This window comes from Callorhinus ursinus, unplaced genomic scaffold, assembly GCF_003265705.2.
Source record: "Callorhinus ursinus isolate GAN/ISIS: 27379988/994484 unplaced genomic scaffold, GSC_fseal_2.0 scaffold6, whole genome shotgun sequence".
Lineage (NCBI taxonomy): Eukaryota > Metazoa > Chordata > Mammalia > Carnivora > Otariidae > Callorhinus > Callorhinus ursinus.
The window spans coordinates 61,279,074-61,299,613 of NW_027397068.1; the positions used below are offsets into that span (position 1 = coordinate 61,279,074).

Genomic DNA, 20,540 nt, shown 5'->3' on the forward strand with positions numbered 1-20,540 from the left:
ACCAGTCCTAAGAGAGGGAGGACATGCAGCAGGGACCCCCACAGTCCCTGTCTACTGGGATGTGCATTTGATTCAGACTCTTTGATGTTGACTTCCGTACTCTGTACTCTGTCAGCTGTCCTGCCTGGTGCTCTAGCCTCTCCAGGAAAGGAGAGTCCTCTACCTCCCTGACCTGTTTGACTTGTGCCTTTGTGCCCTGACCTACTGCTGTTGACTAAGGGAGAGGAACCAAGAGAAGAATTTGTCTCTTTATCTACCTCCTCCCAACTAGTAGGGGTCCCATCCAATAGGAACAATCAATCTTTCACAATGGCATCCATCCCTGACACCAGTCTTGCCTTCCAAATCTGGACATTACCTGGACCTGTGAGAAACAGGATACCAAAGTGGCTAATAAGGTAGGTCACAGCAGAGGCTACCTGGGTTCCAATCCCCTGCTCCATCATCTGCTAAAACTATGAATTAAGACAACTTATTCAACCTATCTGAATTTCAGTTTTCTTTTTTTTTTTTTTAAGATTTTTATTTATTTATTTGACAGAGAGAGACACAATGAGAGAGGGAACCCAAGCAGGGGGAGTGGGAGAGGGAGAAGCAGGCTTCCCGCGGAGCAGGGAGCCCGATGCAGGGCTCGAACCCAGGACGCTGGGATCATGACCTGAGCTGAAGGCAGACGCTTAACGACTGAGCTACCCAGGCGCCCCCTGAATTTCAGTTTTCTTATCAGGAAAATGAAAATAATAATATACTTAGCTCTTGGAGTTGGTATGAAAATTAAATGAGAACATAGTAAATTCTTGGGGAGAATAAGCTACTCTTATGTTGATACCTAACTCTTCCCATGCTCAGTATGTCTGATCAAATAACCCATTTTGAATGTCTGTGATTATTTGGAGTGGCATACACCTAAGGAAGTACAGCAAGGATCATATTACTATCCTGCCCAGCTACCTCTTCAGGCATACAAGGAGATTACTAGAGATAATAGTAATTTGGGGAAGAAATGCTTTAACTTTTTTTTATTTTTTAAAGTGATTTTTTAGAAAGTTTGAAATAACATTAGACACAAAAAGTAAAAAGATGCTACAAAGAAATACCAATATACCCTTTATCCAGAGGTCCTTTCAAGTTTTGCCAATTGTCCCGGTTATGCCTTTTATTACAAGGGCACAATTCCAGGACCTCTTTACTGTACCCAGGTGTCATGTCTCTCTAGTCTCCTTCAATCCAGAGCAATGTCTTAGTCACTGCTTGACGTTCATGACCTTGACATTTCTGGAGTTTCTGAGGGTTCTTTTTGTAGAGTTTTTCTCAATGTGGATTTGTCTAATGTTTCCTCCAGAAGTGAAGCACATTATGCATTTTTGGCAAGAATACTGCAGAAGGGAGGTGGTGGTTTCATTGTATTCTATCAGGTGGCACATGATGCTAATTTGTCTCATTACCAATGGTGCTAATTTGATTACTTGGTAAATATTATGTCTGCCAGGACTCTCTTCTGGAACATTACTTTGGAATTACTAAACATTTTTTTTTTTTTGTGGAGATACTTTGGTTTCATACAAATATCCCATTCTTCAGCTCACGTTCACCACTTGATGCAGCATGTATTGAATTTATTATTGCTACAATGGGTAGAAAGTGGTGGTTTTTAAATTGCCATACTTTTCCTATATTTCTTATTTGATATTCTATTGTAAAGAATGGTTGCTCTAATCTCTACTTATTTTTATTAGTTCGATGGTTTATAACCCATTGATATGATTATTTTGATGCTTAAATTTTCCCAGATTTGGACAGGAGGAGCCCCTTCCAGTTAGATATGTATTCTAACCTGTTTTCTTCATTCTTTCAGGACTTCCTTTGTATTTGGCACAATGGGATGTTCCAAGCTCATTCTCTACTTTCCTTGACCCTGATTTGGATAAGCTACTTCTCCAAGAAGGTTTGGTTCTTTTAGTGGAGAATAGTATGTAGAAATCCGGGTCTGGATGTGAGGTAAGTTAGTTGATACTGGGGCCTCAGTGTTTGGCTTGTGCCTTATATTTACATTTTCTTTCTTTTTTTTTTAATTGACAGAGAGAGACACAATGAGAGAAGGAACACAAGCAGGGGGAGTGGGAGAGGGAGAAGCAGGCTTCCCGCTGAGCAGAGAGCCCGACATGGGGCTCAATCTCAGGACCCCGGGATCATGATCTGAGCCAAAGGCAGATGCTTAAAGTCTGAGCTACCCAGGTGTCCCATATTTACTTTTTCTATTAAATTCCCTATTCCATTCTACACTACAGAGTTTATGGTTCATTTGAATCTTCCTTTGTTCCATATTTGTATTCACTTCTTCAGCAGTGAGAAACCAAGCTCTGTCATCCTCAACATACTTGCTTATTTGCCCAGCCCCTTTCTATAGACAATTTCCCAGCTTATGAAGCTCCCTACCCCCCAACGCTGATACTCCATTCTTGCACAGCTACCATTATAGGACCTACCTCATGTCAAGGAAAGAAAGAAGGGAGAGAAAGAGGAAATGAGCATTAACAGAATTGTCTGGAATTGGTCATGGTTTCAGTGGATGCTTATATTACTTAAAATATTCCTAAAATTACCATGAGGTTTTACTTTTGTTGATCCTTCTGCTCCTATGAAATTGCTGTGGTTTCATCTTTTGATTATTATTTGGTTCCTTTCACATTCTTTGACATGACCAGTTTCTCATCCACTGAAAGTAATAATGGAAGGGATAGATAATCAGTATGGTCAGTCATGCACACAAACCTTGGACTTTTCATTTTGTCAGGATTATATAGTACTATGATTGACAGCTCTAACAAAATCCCATGAGTGTGTGCGTGTGTGTGTGTGTGTGTGTGTGTGTGTGTGTGTGTGTGTGTGTGTGTCTGGGGAGGGAGGCAGGGAGTAGTTTGCCAAAGGAATGGTGAGGTCTATTTCCAAAAGAAGGAAGGAAAAAATGTGTATCCACTTTTCAATCTGCATCTCTCGTCTGATTCATTGTGATGGTCTCTAAACTCCTCTCTTCACCTTTGATCTTCTCCAAACTTAGCTTTTTTAATGGAGACCATACATTGTTCTCCACTAACCTGACATCTCTTCTTTATCCTCTACCACTCTGGGTCCAATTTTGCCTGGTGGATATCTCCATTGTATCGCTAATAGCAATAATTTGAATTTTGTCATTATCAAGAAACTCTGAGGTGCTCTGCAGCAGGAATCATTTGATTAATTTTTAATCTCAAGCCTGAAAGTACCTCGAATTTAGTAAGTGCTCAATAAACATTTGCTAAATGGATAAATTATTGGATATACGAGACCTACCTAAGGAAGCTAGTGTTAGATATTGTCATGTCTTCCTTTACAAGTGAGTTTCTACAGTGGATTATTTTGGAGCAAGTTTCAGGAGTCTGCATTTTTAACAAGAGTGCCCAAGCGATTATCTTCAGGTTACACTTTAAGAAAAATTGAGATATGCTTCCATGTTCCTGATTTCAAGTTTAAAAAGAGAATTTCATTCTCCAGTGCCACTCTTAGAGTAATTTTTTGATCATTACAGACATTATGGTTATGTGTTTTAAAAGGAATTGAGATGCCACCCTAATTGTCTATTGACCTTTCAGGATGCAAATTAACACAGCATTATTTTTCTTCTACGGTATCATGTGTGCCACTTAAATATTTCTTTACATTCTTCCAAATAACTCTTTACTATCTATGCACTTAGCGGCTGAATCTAAAATGAAACTTCTTGCTTCTAAGAAATATGGACATACAGTTACTCTTGATTTATCAAATGCAATAGGCAAGCTTTTAGGATTACAAAATTATTGATGTATGAGCACAAATGCAATGGGCTCAAAAGTATTGACATCTAGAGAACATTTACAGATAACCTGGTCTCAGATACTATGCACAGGACTAGATTAAGTGGCAAACAGGTTTTGTTATTATGGAATATTTTTCTATTCCAAGTACTCAGACTCATCTTAATAGATTATATCATTTTCTGCATGGCTGGATTGCTTTGTATACTTTCTAACTGAATAATCCCATGAGGAAAACAAAGAATTATTCTCACTTATATCTACTTTTTGTTCAACAAAAAACAGAGAGCTGTGAAAGTTATATATGAATTGCACGTTCTCTTTGTCCAATATCTACAGTGTTTGTGTTTTAAGAAAAATAATAAGAAAACGCTAGTCTGTTTATGTCTGTGATGTTTGCAGGTGTAAGCATGTCAGCTGGTGAGAGAAGAATCTGTACTCTGTCCTGTGGGAGCATTAACTCTGGATAGAGGGATAGAGAGTAGGAGTCTTCAGTGACAAAGTTTCATCCCTGGTCAGATCAGCCAGGCACTTGGCTTATTGCCACACTACTTAGAGAGGCTGAAGTAGGGAGATCAAAGACATGGCCCACTACTTCAAAGCCCCAGAGCCAGACTCTGGGCTTCTCACTGAATCAGTCACATCCTATTATCACATCTGATGCATACCGTTGTCTGCACGATTCACCTGTTGACCTTTGTATTTTGTCATCACATTTTATATCTTCTAGCTCGTCTCATGTCTCCTCCTTTCCTTTGTACGTGGAAGTTTACAACAGTGCCCCAGTGCCCTGAATAAATGGATCATATGCTCAAAGTATGATGCTCATTTGGCAAGAGGAGTTTGAATTGCACTCTTCCTATACTGATGTACAGAAAGGAAAGAAAGGACATTATCACAAATAAAATCTGTGAATTAATCTCTCTCTCTTTCCTTCCTATTTTAAGAGGAAACACAGGGAAGAATTTTAGACAAATATAGTCAGAGAAACAATTTTTTAAAGTATATATCACAATGGAAAAAGTGGAAATAAACCATTTATATGCCAGTAATCACTACTGTAAAAGTGACTAATATATAGTATATCTATATCATTTCCCAAACACCAACACAAAAATTTTACTACACCCACAATATTGGCAGATTTTTGAGTGTCAAGCAATGCTAATGAAAAGTGAAATTGAGAAATGAGCAGCTATTAATCAACAAAGGTTACTCTCTGCATGTTACATTCTCCTAAGGGCATCTCTGCATTAGTAGTTATGGTTTCAACATCCAAGTATTCCTGAAATTCTATGCCGGTGTAAACAGATGTTTATCCTCAGTCATCAGTTTATTCAGTAAACTGTTGTATACACGTGGTTACCGAGGGAGTGTGATTAGTCAGTGCTCACCAAAGTAGCAGAATTTGGCTCCAATCGCAGTAATGTTCTCAAGAAACGAATATGCTATTAATATGCTCATTAAGAGCAACACGGACCTAGTACTCTTTCATACCTGAATATACCTATTCAACCATGACAAACCAGCAAGGCTGGTAGTCAATGAAGGAAAGAAAAAAAGCCTAGCCTATGTTAGTCTTAACTCTGCTGACTTGTTTTCCATAGATCAGGCAGGCTATGCCACTGACATTCCTCAGAGGAATTAGCAATATAATTGCCACTTAATTAAAGTGCTCTATCATAGATCAATTTTTCCTTCAGAGAATGATGCTGGGAAATGTGCCTAAGGACTCTTATTTCTCTCTACATATCTAGAGAGTTTCTCTCTGCTATCTTAAAAAACATTTCACAGGAAAGATAGACTAAGGCTCTTTGACTGTATCAGAAAAGCCAGAGATGTCAAAGCTCCCTTAAATTTGATGTCCTTAGAAATGGGAACATTCACAATATAACAGGACTGGGAGAAATTTATAGGAAGCTACTCACCATGAAAGAGAGGGAGAGGAAATGCTTAATGAACCAGGAAAGAAAAGACAGGCATGTGTTCTTAGAATAAGGGAGGCAGTGAGTTTTTTGCTTCTTCTTACCTCAAATCCCAGATCATATTATTGCCCAGAAAGCATCAAAATCAATTAAGAGAACCCTCCTCATAGCAGAGTTGGGTAAGATTTCATTAATGAAAGGAAGTGTAGTTAAAGCCAGCCTCATCACTAACTTGCTCTGTAGTCTTGGGAGATTTCTTAATATCCTGGTATGTCAGGTTCCTCATCTGTAAAATGGGAATAATACTACTACATTCTTATGACAGGAAAGCTTGTTATAAAAATTTAAGAAAAGAATGTGCATAAAGCTTAGACTCTTAGTCAGACTTTTACTTTTTGGTTGATTGTTTTTTAGTAGAAATAAACATAAATTAACTTTTTAAAATTGAAATATATTTGACATATAACATTAAGTACATTTAAGGTGTACATGTTAATTCAGTACATTTACATATTTAATACGTTTGCCGTTGTTGCAATAGTTAGTGCCTCTATCACATTACATAATTATCATTCCTCATTTTAATGACCTCTTTTAATGTTTAGGCTTAGTGTTATAACTGCTGATTATATTATTAGACTGTATTTCTGTCATAGTTTTGCTCCTCTTTAATGGTAGTTTCTGCTAGTAGTTTGAGTTTTTCTATCAGTTCTCTCTCTAGTAATTTGTTTAAAAAATCAGAATTGTGAAAAAATTGAGAATTAATAACTTTGATTTTAATGTGACAATTTATCTTACAGAGCAAAACTATGTTTTTGTATCTGTGGGTAAAGAAAGGTAAAGAAATTAATATTTACTAAATGCTCTCAACATCTACTACATTTCCATATGGCAGATGGCAAAATTTCCATCCAGAGTGGAAAAAAATTAGGCTTGGGAGGTAAAATAGCGTTTTTAATATATCAATAATTTTCTGTGCTTTTCAGTTATAAGAACCTTTTTGAAGAATAAGAATATCACAGATCATTTCAAAATAATAGTGAATAGCATTGCAATTGTTGAATAAGAAAATACATAGTGATAATAATTGAGTATAAATGTATAGTATATCAATCACACTTGTAACAAAATAAAAATTCAAAAAGTAGGTTGATATTTTTATATAACCTATAAATTATGATGTATACATTAGTCTACATCTAGACTTCTTGTAGTAACTCTTTATGGACTTATAGGGCTTTTTAATCAACAGTTTTAGGAACCTCACACTACATTATTATATATATTATAATTATTAATTATTATAATCATTGATTATATAATTATATTATTGATTATGTAGTGATTATTGGTTATATATTATTGGTTATTATATCACTGGTTATTATGATCATTGACTATGTAACATGTTTCATAGCAGTTTTGAAGCATTTTTAGGTACTTGGTTTTTTCACTATTTCACCTAGGTTAAGTTTATTAAAAATATAATATTTATATAAATGAGATTTAATAAATATAAACTCTAATGGATGTCTTTCACTGCTATCAAAATAAACACTCATGTAGAGTATGTGTATTTTAGGGAATATTTTTGTGGGGCCTCACACTAATAAGAAAAACTTACTTTGATAATGCAGTGAGTGAAAATTTCAGAACCAACATTAGTCAGAAAGTTTTTTGTGTACAAATCTGCTTTATATTCTAGTCCCAGTAACATTAGGAAATGAATAGTTGTCATCAACATTGATCTAAAACTCACCAGCTAATGAGTTCCCTTTGTTTGATCTGCTTTGAAGTTCTGAGAAGAACAGGAAATCTCGTCCCCTCTGACTCTATCTCAGAAATCCCCCCTAATACAACACTTGAGGGGGACTGCCTCTGTCTATATGACCTAAAATGACTGACAATGATGACTTTCAGATACCACTTCTTTTTTTTTGAAGCAAGAAGACAAAAACACAGCTATAGTAAAATACATAAAGACTGTAAAACTTCCCTTACTTTTGTTCTTTCCATTTGTATAATTTACATAGATAGACTATAAGAAACAGAATATAATAGACTACTACTGTACCATACTTTCCTAAAAGCAGTTGACAAAATCCATATATTTAGAGAATGAAGCAATATTGTCTCATGAAAAATGACTATGCTGACATGCATAAAGCAGAGGAGGCTACTAAAACATTGTAAAATTTACTTAGTTAAAAACAAATTGTTTCTTTTTGTTATGAGCTTGCCACCAGAACACAGGTCTTATGAAAAACATCACTAAATTTAAGCCAAAATGGAAAAGGAAAAGATTCGCATCATACTGCTATCATTGGACATGTAAATTCAAGCAAGTCTATTACTACCGGCCATCTGTTCTACAAATGTAGTTGGAATCAACAGAATAACCATCAACATTTTTGAGAATGAGTCTGCTAAAATGGGAAAGTCTCCTTTAGATATGCCTGGGTCTTGGAAAAACTTAAAGCTGAGTGTGAATATGGTATCACCATGGGTATCTCCTTGTGGAAATTTGAGAGCAGTAAATATGTGGCCATCACTAATGCTCCAAGACACAGAGACTTTATCAAAAATATGATCAAAGGTACATCTCAGGCTGACAGTTTTGTTCTGATTGTTGCTGCTAGTATTTATAAAATTGAAGCTGGTATCTCCAAGATTGTGTGGACCTATCAGCATGCCCTACTGGCTTACATGTTGGGTTTGAACCAACTAATTGTTGGTGTTAACACAGTGGATTCTACTGAGCCACTCTATAGGTAGAAGAGAAATGAGGAAGTTGGCTTCTACATTAAGAAAATTTTCTATAAACTTAACACAGTAGCATTTGTGCCAAATTCTGGTTTGAATGGTGGAACATGCTGGAGCTAAGTGCTAAAATACCTTGGTTCAAGGGATGGAAATTCACTAGAAGGATGGAAGTCCCAGTGGAACCATACTGCTTGAAGCTCTGTATTATCTCCTAACACCAACTCATACAATTGACAAGTTCTTTGTCTCTCCCTCCAGATTGTTTATAAAATTGGTGGTTTTAGTATAGCTGCCGTGAGCTGAGTGGAGACTTGGGTTCTAAACCAGGCATAATGGAGCACCTCGCTGGCTCAGTTGGTGGAGCATGCAATCGTGATCTTAGCCTCATGAGTATGAGCCCCAGCATAGATTATCCTTAATAAAAAATAAATAAACCAGGCATAACAACCATCTTTGCCCCAGTCAGCATTACAACTGAAATAAAGTCTGTTGAAATGCATTTTGAAAGTTTGTGTGAAACTCTGCCTGGGAACATCATGGGCTTCAACATCAAGAACACGTCTGTCAAAGATGCTTGCCGTGACAGTGTGGCTGGTGACAGCAAAAATGACTTACTAATGAAAGCAGCTGGCTTCACTGTTCAGGTGATTATCCTGAACCATTCAGGCCAGATTGGTGCTGGTTATCCACATGAGCTGGAGTGTCACACTGCTCACATTGCTTGTAAGTTTGTCAAGGAGTGGAGGAAGATATTAGTTGCTCTGGTAAGAAGATGGCAGTTGGCCCAAATTCTTGAACTCTAAGGGTGCTGCTATCATTGAAATGGTTTCTGACAAAATTATGTGTGTTGAAAATTTCTATCATCCTCTGGGTCACTTTGCTGTTCATGATATGGTGCAGACAGTTGTTACAGGTGTCTTCATGGCAGTGGACATCATATGCTGCTGGGTTTGGCAAAGTCACCCAACTCGGCTCAGAAAACCCAGACTGGCTAAACGAGTATTATCTAGAACATTGCACTCAGTCTTGATTGTTTGTGGAGGAACGTCTCAGAACTGTTTGCCTCACTTGCCATTTAAGTTTAATAGTGAAAGACTGATTAATAATATAAAGGCTATGTAAAGCCTTCAGAAAGAAAGGGATGTTTTCCAGACCATTTTTGAGGTAGTTTTAAGTTGTGAGATTTTAAAATCAGTACTTTTAAAATAGAAACATCTTGACCAAAATCTGCCAGAGAATTTTGACACCCATTAAACGAAGTTTGATAAACCTGTATCTTCTTTTTCGTCAATACCAAAGCTCCCCATAGAATTTCTTAGGCAAAAGACTTAAGGAAAAAAAGTTGCCCATGATCTATTTCTGGTGTTCCATTTGCCAAAACTTGATGAATTTGTTATTTCAGAGTTCACTGATTAGTCTCAGGGCAGTGACTAAAGTGCTTTTTCTAAAAATAAAAAGGTATTTTTTCTTCACCTACATCTCTTAAGTTGATTTAGATACTAAGTGACAAGTTATGGGAGGGATCTGTCATTTTCAATATTTCATATTTCTTGGAATAGATAAGCTAAGAGTGAGTTGCAATGTTATATGTTACCTTATAAGAGGGCCAAAATTCTGCAATAAGTAAAAGCCATGTGTGTTACATAGAGAATTTAATTTTATGTATTCTATCAATATTTAGTTAACTAGTTGGTGTAATCTCTTACACTTCATTTCCCAGTTCTTAAATGCATTCTCACATTTACAAATAATGCAGTAGAGTTTGTTAAAACAAGAGTCTGAATTATAAGATTAAGTATTTTGGAGTGGCCTGGTTTTAAGAATTAATGGTGTCCAGTTTCTTTGGAAAATAAAGATACTGAAAGTTGAAAAATAAAAACCATTTCAGAGTGCTTTTTCTTGTAAGGGTGGAATAGCTTGTTGCATATCAATACCTTCACCAAAAACAAATAGAAAAGCAGAAAAAAAAATCTGTTTGATACCATTGAAGAGATATCAAGGCAACTAAGGCTTCAACAGTTAGAATCCTGGAATAAAGAAACAAAAATTGGGCTAAACCCCACATTACAGCTATTCTAAATTTTTACTACTATGAAAATACTTTTAAGGCATTTTTAAGCTCTTTAAGGTAGAGAGTCTAAAAAGATAAGCAGAATGTGGTAATAAAAAATTAGCAAGCTGAAGAGAGATTTCAGCAATTGTGTGGGACCATGAAAACAAAAATTACAATTTAGGGCCAGTGAAGAGCATTCTGACTTCCAGTTTGAGTCTGAAAGGTATACACTCCAAGGATAAAATCCAATCAAAAATAGACTAACCTTCATAAAAGAGTGAAATCCAGCTTTGAATCCCCTGTAATCTGTCCCTATATAATAGCTTTCCTGAAAGCAAAATTACATTCTCTATGAAAAAATGATAATGTTAATAAGGGCCTCAAATTATATTTGCAATTTTATATACAAATTATCTAAAATTCAATAAAAAAATCAAGTATGCCACAGGAATAACTGACCAAAAAACAAAAACAAAAGAAAATCCCAAAACACAAGAGGAAAAAACAGACAATAAGAGCAGATCCATAAATGATTATAGGTATTGGAGTTATCAGCTGTGAACATTAATATAATTGATTTATATATTCAATAAAACAGATGACAAGATTAAGAAATTCAATAGAAAACTAGAATATATGAAAATATTCTAATGGAAAACACAAAATTAAAAAATATAGCAAATGACATAATTTTTTTAAAAAGGGTAAGCATTTAACAGTAAATTAGATGCAGCAGAATTAAGAAATATGAACCAAAAATCAAGTCACTAGAAAATATACAGATTAAAACATGGCGAAAAAAAGAGAGATGAAAATATAGAAAATATCTTAAGCAATCTACAGGCAAGAGAGAAAAAAGCACATTACATGAGAAATTATAATCTTAGAAGGAGGGAAGAGTGTGAAAAGATAGAGACAATTACTGATGAGATCATAGCTGAGAATTTTTTCAAAACTTAGAAACAATAACAATCCACAGATTAGAGAAGATCTGTGAATCTCCAGAAGGGTAAATCAAAGAAAACTATACCTGGAAATCTGGGAATGTTATATTAAAATTGATGAAAACCAAAGGCACACACACACACACAAAATCCTAAAAGTAGGCAGAGGGCAGCGAATCACACAATACTTTTAGTCAGTCCACAGAAACTATGGAGGCAATAGACAATGTTTAAATGCAGAAGGGAATTAATTGCCAACTTAGTGAAAATATCCTTTAAAAATAAAGGCACATCAAAGATACTTTCAAGCAAGAAAAATTGGGGAGAACCATTACCAATAGCCTCACACTAAAAAACAAAACAAAACAAACACAGGGAGTTCTTCAGGTAGAAGGAAAATTATTACAGTTAGAAAAACAGAAATACAGGGGCACCTGGGTGGCTCAGATGGTTAAGCATCTGCCTTCAGCTCAGGTCATGATCCCAGAGTTCTGGGATCGAGCCCCACATCGGGCTCCTGGCTCAGCTGGGAGCCTGCTTCTCCCTCTCCCTCTGTCTGTCTCCCTGCTCATGCTCTCTCTCTCTCTGTGTCTCAAGTGAATAAATAAAATCTTAAAAAAAAAAAGAAAAACAGAAATACACAACATAGTGATGAGAAATGGGACTAAATAAATGTTGGAAGTCTAAAAATAATAAAGTCCTGTGACACTTAAAATATATGTAGAATTAAAATGCATTAAAATAATAACACCAAGTTGGGAAGGAAAAAAATGGAATTAACTGATCTAAGATTCTTATATTGATTGGGATTTAGTATTTGTAATTTTTAAATATTATGTTTTTTTAAAGATTTTATTTATTTACTTATTTATTTATTTTATTTATTTATTTAACAGAGAGATAGAGCCAGAGAGCACAAGCCGGGGTTGCGAGAGGGGCAGCACAGAAGGCAGAGGGAGAAGGAGAAGCAGACTCCCCGCTGAGCAGGGAGCCTGATACAGGGCTCGATCCCAGGACCCTGGGATCATGACCTGAGCCAAAGGCAGATGTTTAACACCACCCGGGTGCCCCTAAATACTATGTTCTATAAGTTAAGGAAGTATGTTATAATGTCTAGGACAGTAACTCCAAAAGGTAAAGCAATTAACTAATAAGCTAAATAAAGCAAAACTAAAATGAAAAAAATAAATGATATAAAGAAAGTAAGAAAATAGAGAAATACATCCATAATGGAGAAGTTGGTATTGGCTTATAGTCCTACAGTCAACAATTATAAAAGCTGGGCCAAAAATAAAAATTATAAAATTACATAAAAATTATAAAGTTATTAAAATATGTAAAAATTATTGGTGGTTTCTGAATAGCAATTAGCAAAAAGCTACATTTGATAGAAGGAAAACCTATGAAAAGGACCTCATATCCATCCTGGCTTTCAGCTTGAGGAAATTTCCAAAGTTCAATTTAAGGACATAAGACCCAAAAGAAAGTGATTATTTAGGTGGGCAGAAGAAAAGAGAAGTTGAAATTTGGGGATGATAAGGCAGTTGGGATTTGTGGGTCATAATAATGGACAGGTCAAAACTTCACAGAAATAACCCCAAGGAAACCTAAATTAAAATTCTTCTTGGGGCATCTGACTCTTGATTTTGGCTCAGGTCATGATCTCAGGGTTGTGGGATCAAGCCCCGTGTCAGGATCCATGCTTAGCAAGGACTCTGCTTGAGATTCCCTCTCTCTCTCTCCCTCTCCCTATCTCTCTCCCTCTGCTTACCCCCACCCCCGCCTAAAATAAATAAATAAATCTTAAAAAGAAATTTCCTCTTAGGCCCCTGGATAATTCCTAAACTGAGTGTGTGTGTGTGTGTGTGTGTATATATATATATATATATATGCGCAAAAAGTATGAACAGATATTGCACAAAAGTGGCTATCCATCTGGCCCCTAATATTCATAGTAAGACTCTGGAAGGCATGGCAGAGAAAGGCCAATGGGAAACTGAAGAGCTGAGTGAAGACTTCAGATATGATTAGGTGTGGAGAAGTTGTAGGTGTTCAGCATAACCAGAATAGAGAGACCATGGAGAACTCCATTGGCTTTTAAATGAGACTCCAGAAAATACATGTATATAGATTAAAATTCAGATCCTAGAAGTAGAGGCATAGTTAAAATAGATGTGTTCTAACAAAGTCTAAAATCAGGCATCAACAGAGGCATAAAAAATGATTTATCAAGAGTTAAGGGGCGCCTGGTGGCTCAGTTGGTTAGGCCACTGCCTTCGGCTGAGGTCATGATCCTGGAGTCCCGGAATCGAGTCCCGCATCGGGCTCCCCCTTCTCTGTGGGGAGCCTGCTTCTCCCTCTGCCTCTGCCTGCCACTCCCCCTGCTTGTGCTCGCTCTGTCTCTCTCTCTCTCTATGTCAAATAAATAAATAAAATATTTAAAAAAAAAAAAGAGTTAAACTGCCTGAGGAACAAAACCTAACACTCTTTAGAAGAATATAACACAATCCATAAACTCTACACTAGATCTTTCACATCTTCAGCATATAATTATTAGTTATTCAAGTTGCCAGAAGACTGACAGTAAAGAAATACAAGTCAGTAGAAGCAGACCCAGAGGATGATCATAGTATTGGAATTAACAGATAAGAATTCCAAAATCACTATGATTAATGTTAGGAAAATAAAGAAGATGGAGAATTTCAGCACAAATTTAGAAGCTATAGAAAACCATTGGGTATTCTAGAAGTAAGAATATTATATCTACAATTCAGAGTCACGTGGATAGTTTTAAATTCAAAAAGTTACAGCAGAAAACAGGATTAGCAAACTCAAGAAAAATTAATAGAAAATATGCAAACAGAGAAAAAAGGAAAAAATAAACAGGAAACATAAGATCACATGTGTAACTAGAGTCACATAAGGAGAAGAGAGAGAGGGCGAAATAGAACCAATATTTGAGAAAGTAAAGGCAAATTTTTTTTCAAATCTGATGAATTACATGGCCCATTAATCCAAGAAAATCAGTATTCTCCAAGTAGGACAGAAATTATGAAAAATACAGCCAGGTATACCATTAGGAAATTGTTAAAGGAAAAGAATAAGAGATGGAATACATAATAAATAAATATTAAGATAGTGGATTTAATCTCAACTGTATCAGTATTTAAATTACAAGTAAACTGTTTAAATATTGTAATTAAAAGACAAAGATTTTCAGACTAGACTAAAGACAATATAAACATAAAGCCATATAAAACTTAAAAATAAAAGAATAGTAAAATATAAGACATGAAAACACTAACTAAATTAAAGCTTGTTGATATTATCAGATAAAGTACTTTTGAGGTAATATATACAACTAAGGAAGGATCTTTGTCAAACATATTTAAACAACTGCAAAAAGCACACAATTCAGGAGGGAAAATAATGGCAAAAAGTTTGAACAGATATTGCACAAAAGTGGCTATCCATTTGGCTGCTAAACATAGGAAGTATTCAACTTTATTAGTCATCATGGAAATGCAAATTAAAACTACAAAGAACTATCTCTACACACCTACCAGAATGTCTAAAACAAAAATGTCTGATGATACTGAGAAATTGGAACTCTCATAAACACATAAGATGATGAAAAAGAAAAACTGAAAAGGATCTAGAAGAGAGTTTTACTCTATCTAAGCCTGGTAAAATCTCTCAGAGGTTATAAATCAATACTAACAGTATACTGGAGTGTTTCTTTTTTTAAGGGTCTGATATTCTTTAAGAAAAAAATATACACATACATATACACTATATTTGAATATATTCAAACACATAATCCAAATGTATATTCAGATGTATATATAAATAAATATTGATTCATATATATAAACACACATACACATTTAAAATAAATATTTAGTGACCATTATTTAGTTCTTGTCATCCTGTGGATATGTTCATTCTTGAATAATGATTTCCTGGTCATCATACCCCCTCAATAGTGCTAATTAGTAAGTATACTCATTAGAGATTCAGGTGTCCCAAACACGTGGACCAGAAAAGCCTCACACCTTATAGTGTGTGCTTGAGTATGAGCAGTTCCTCTCTATAACTGCAAGCTATTTTAGAGATGTCAACCTCCAAAACATGGAGAAAAATTGCAGTTTGCAAAGCATATTTTGGCATCATAAAAAATTGAATTTAATATAATAATTTCTAACTTTAATGTTAAAGTTGTTTAAAATTTTGTATGATGAGAATCTTCTCAAATCCTCCAACATTCTGGGGTCTTTTCCTTTAGTGCTCCATAAAATTATTTGATACTTCATCTCAACTGTTGTAAGAGCTCCAGCATGCTTCTTAAAATTCCAAGACTTTCAGGAGTCTTCACATTCTCTTGGATTGGACTCTTCATACACACTTTTTACCGTCTGTGTGATATTTTCACTAAGGCTCTCAGCATGTCACTTCATCTGTCTTCCTCTCTATTTGCAGAGCTTTACTCCAAATCAATCTAGGCTTTTCCTCTTTTCCTAAGGCACCATCAACATAAGTTTCACTGAAGAATTGGTAATAACATTACACAGAAAAATGTTTTAAAATAAGTATTAGACACCACTGTTCAGAAAAACAGCATGACCTCTCTAGTCATTCTTCCTGGACCTGATTTCCTGCTATGCTGTCAGCTGCTTTCCTTCTCCCAAGACCACTCTAGGATCATGCAAATGTTTTCTCTCTAACAGCCAGGAGAACAATCCCCCAATACTTTTAACTCTATTATACAGAGAGAAATGGATCTCTTTTGTCTTCTTTTTCCTACTCATTTTGGCCAGCCCTAGCCAACAAGCATCTCTAAACACATCAACAACTCCCTACACACACACATATTCATACGCCCACATGCATGCTTCTACACACACATTTGCCAATCTTGCGTGGCAGTATAGTCACAGGCAAATATATCAGGACTTCTACTTTCCAGAATCTCACATGCCTTGGGAGAGGTATGTACAAAAGTAATTACATGTGTAGGATGTCAGAATAGGGAGAGTAAAAGGCTCACCAGAACCAAATCTTAAGGGAGGGTGAAAGTCTATTATCAATAAGTAAGTGGGATTCTAGTAAGAGAACTCAGAGAGAGACAATGATGTGAGAACCTCATCTCGTTGTCAAAGACCATGACATGTGCTGAAAATAACTAGTCATCTGAAGTTACTAGAGAAGAGATTGTGTGTGTGTGTGTGTGTGTGTGTGTGTGTGTGTGTGTGTGTGTGACATTTATAATGAGACAGCCAAGTAAACATATCTAATCAGGCATCTCAAGGGCTGGAGCTTAGAAGACAGATGCAGACTGAAAAAAACCCTTTTTTTCATTTTCTGAAATAAAAGAAAAGCTTCTTAAATACAAAATCTCAGAAGTACCATAGCAGCGTACCACTTAAATGCCTAATCTATATAATTTCTTAGGTGATGAGAAGGCAAATAGACTGATCTCAAAAGTGCAAATTTGTCAGTAGTCGGGTTCATCTGGTTGGGTTGATTCTGCAAATAGGTGAAAATCATTTCTGCCATTATCAATATTGTTGAGGCAACCAGCCTTGAAAGTATAAAACCGACGTCTTTGAGGAATATCTAGAGGACTACTTCATCCACCTCTTTTTTAACAAGAGAACTTGAATATTGTCTTATATAAAATATGGTTTGTTTAAATGAATCATCAACTGATTCATTATAACATAAATATGTAAAATAAAATTACCAGCATTTATAAAATTTTCCAATAGCATGGGCATTATTTAATCCTCGAAGGTATTAGATTTTTAAGTTTCAGATATAATTTTTTTTAAAGATTTTATTTATTCATTTGACAGAGAGAGAGAGAGCACAAGCAAGGGGAGAAGCAGGCTCCCCTCCGAGCAGGGAGCCCGATGAGGGGCTCAATCCCAGGACGCTGGGATCATGACCTGAGCCAAAGGCAGATGCTTAACTGACTGAGCCACCCAGGCACCCCTCAGATATAATTTTTAACAGTACAATAGCATTTCTTTTTATCATACATTCTAGAATTTCATCCAAATGTATCTTGGTGGGTGGAGGGGTGCATATCAAAGTGCTGTTTTTTGTTTTTTGTTTTTCCCTTTCCAACAGTGCCTTAATCATTAAGGCTAAATCATGCAACTTGAACTTTTCAGGGATGAATAGTGTAGGGACAGTTTAAAATCAAGTGGTCATCCCTGTAAATACAGAAAACAAACTGATGGTCGTCAGAGGGGAGGGGAGTGGGTAGATGGGCAAAATGGGTAAAGTGGAGAGGGAGATACAGTGGATTCTATTATGGAATGAGTAAGTTATGGTAATAAAGGCACAGCATAAGGAATACCGTCAATGATATTGTAATACTGTTGTATGGTGACAGACGGTAGCTATACTTGTGTTGAACATAGCATTATGTATAGAGAAGTTGAATCACTATGTTGTACACCTGAAACTCATGTAACATAGTCAATTGTACTCAAATAAATTTTTTAAATAAAAATAAAAATGAAATAAAATCAAATGGTCAATGTTTACCCTACTTCATTTAAATCCTTACTGTAACAATAGTATTTAAAACTAGAATTCAGCAAGAAAAAAGTAAAAGGATTTTGTAGCTTTTAATAGTTTCCCTTACACAATAGGAGGAAATAGTTTCATTCCCAACATAGAATATAAAAACTAAAATGTAATGGAATTCACACTCCATTTGTGTTAGGAAAGAGGCGAGTTTGGAAAGGGTGAGACAAGGTTTGGATGCTCATAGATTAGTTTCTCCCCAGCTTCCCCACACTCTACTCCACTGACCCACACCAGCAGGGCTGGTGTTAGAGCAAATGGATTCAGTGTGAATTTTAAATAGAAGAAGAAATATGGACTAAAGAAAAAGCCAAAACAAAGGAAGGGACCTGATGTCTTCTGTATGTCCGATTTTCTGGGAGCAGAGTGGCTATCTGGGATGGCCTCTGCAGAGCAGAATTGATAGCGTGTTTTGTTTAGAGCTCCTTTAAAAACGAGCCACGCAATCTTTAGTCAGACACCTTTAGCTTCAGGAGGAGCACTGAAAGAGAGCAGGATGGAAGATGGAATTACTCTGGCTTAATAGGAGGTTCAGGAGACCAGTAGACAGCAGCTTGAGGATCAGCTCCTCCTCTAACAGCATGAAGAAATAGAACCTGTTTTTCCTAGTCCCTCTGGTGGTGGGGGGTGGTGGGGGAATGTAGAGGGGAAGGTAAGGTAGGAAATTTGAATGTTTTATTGATTTATTTTTCATTTAAAAAAATCATAAAAATTAACTTTATTTTTAGAATGGTTTTAGATTTTAAAAAAAGGAGGGCGATCATACATAAAGTTCTCATGTACCTCACACCCAGATTCCCTTATTACTAACATCCTTCACTAGTATGATACATTTGTTATAACTGATGAAACAATATTGATGTTAACTAAAGTCTATACTTTATTCAGATTGCCTTAGTTTTTACCTAATGTCCTTTTTCTGTCCCAGAACACTTATGTTCCATTTAGTCATCTTGTCTCTAGTTAACTTTTGGAATACATAGAATATATTTGCTTTAATGTCCTTGTCTGCAAGTTCTATTGTATGTTTCAGTTCTTGGTAGATTCATATTAATTTACTTTATCTTTACAAGAACCCTATCCAGCTTACTATTGTTATTATTCCCATTTCACAGAAAAGGAAACTGAGGCATAGAGAAATCAAGTAACTTGCCCAAAGTCACACAACAATAAATAATGGAACCAGGACATGAACCCAGGTAGTCTGGCTCCATGGGAGTAAAGGCAGACCAAAAATCCGTTAGTTCAAATTGTCTCAAATTTCTTAATGAGACGGAAATTTTGGTTCTCATAGTTCCCAGAATTCCTGAGCTCCCATAAAGAAATGGAGAAAAATGGGCATCTTGGCCATGGCCAATGCCATAAAAACAATCTGGGTTCTTGACATTCTTCTGCCTCCAGTCTTGTCTGTCAAGTGAGGGGAATGGAGTAGTGTGTCAAAAAAGTCACATCAAGCTACAACCTTTTATAAGTCAATGAGAAGATAAAATCCAATTCTATTGTTTTGAGCATTTCAAGCAAGATCAGCTTATGGCTATGGCAATTCAGAGATTTGTATTGATTTTTGTCTTTAGAGAATTTTGAGCAAATTATTTTATTTCTCGAAGCTCACTTTGTCTATAAAATGAGGTAACAGAGAACCTACCTTGTGTGGTTACTGTAAGGACTAGAGGAAATACATATAAAATATCTAACATGTTAGTTTCCTTTTCTCCATTATCATTACACATGGAGTAGTCAGAACACAGAAATGACTCCTTTTTTCTTTTATAAAGATTTTATTTTATTTATTTGACAGAGAGAGAGCACGTGAACAAGCAGGGGTAGGAACAGGCAGAGGGAGAGGGAAAAGCAAGCTCCCCATGGAGCAGGGAGCCCGATGAGGGGCTCGATCCCAGGACCCTGGGATCATGACCCAAGCTGAAGGCAGACACTTAACCAACTGAGCCCCCCAGGAGCACTGAAATGACTCCTTCCAATCCTCCAAAATGGCAGTGATTTCTCTAAGAAGTTTGTAATAATCAAATCATAGCAAGTACAGTTCTGTAATCTCCAGGAACTGCGGATCTACAAGTGACTCACTTGTTTATATGCCAAGGACTTCCTTTAGTATCCAGAATCAAAAGAAAGAACCAACAGACATGCCCTACTTAGAAACATTACCCTTCTTGCCTTTTATTCTGTTTGTTGAAAAGTCCTTTAGATGGACATACTAATTACCATGACACGAATGGTCGGTAGATTGAAAGTGAACATACATTTCGTTTCAGGGGTATCCTTGAAAATTTCTTTAGGTGATAGGAACTCCTTTTCTATGATGCAAACAAACCTAGGCTAGGTTAAATCTGATTCATGACATATTAGTACAGCTGGGTTAATATATTACTGTCCATCCTGGGGAAGTGGTTTTGACCGATGCAGGAAG

The 20,540-nt window shown here is 36.0% G+C and overlaps 1 pseudogene; it reads left to right on the forward strand.

Annotated features, from left to right (window-relative positions):
* Positions 1 to 9,643, forward strand: part of LOC112814318 (elongation factor 1-alpha 1 pseudogene) — a 40,836-nt pseudogene extending 31,193 nt beyond the window's left edge.
* The last annotated feature ends 10,897 nt before the right edge of the window (positions 9,644 to 20,540 follow it).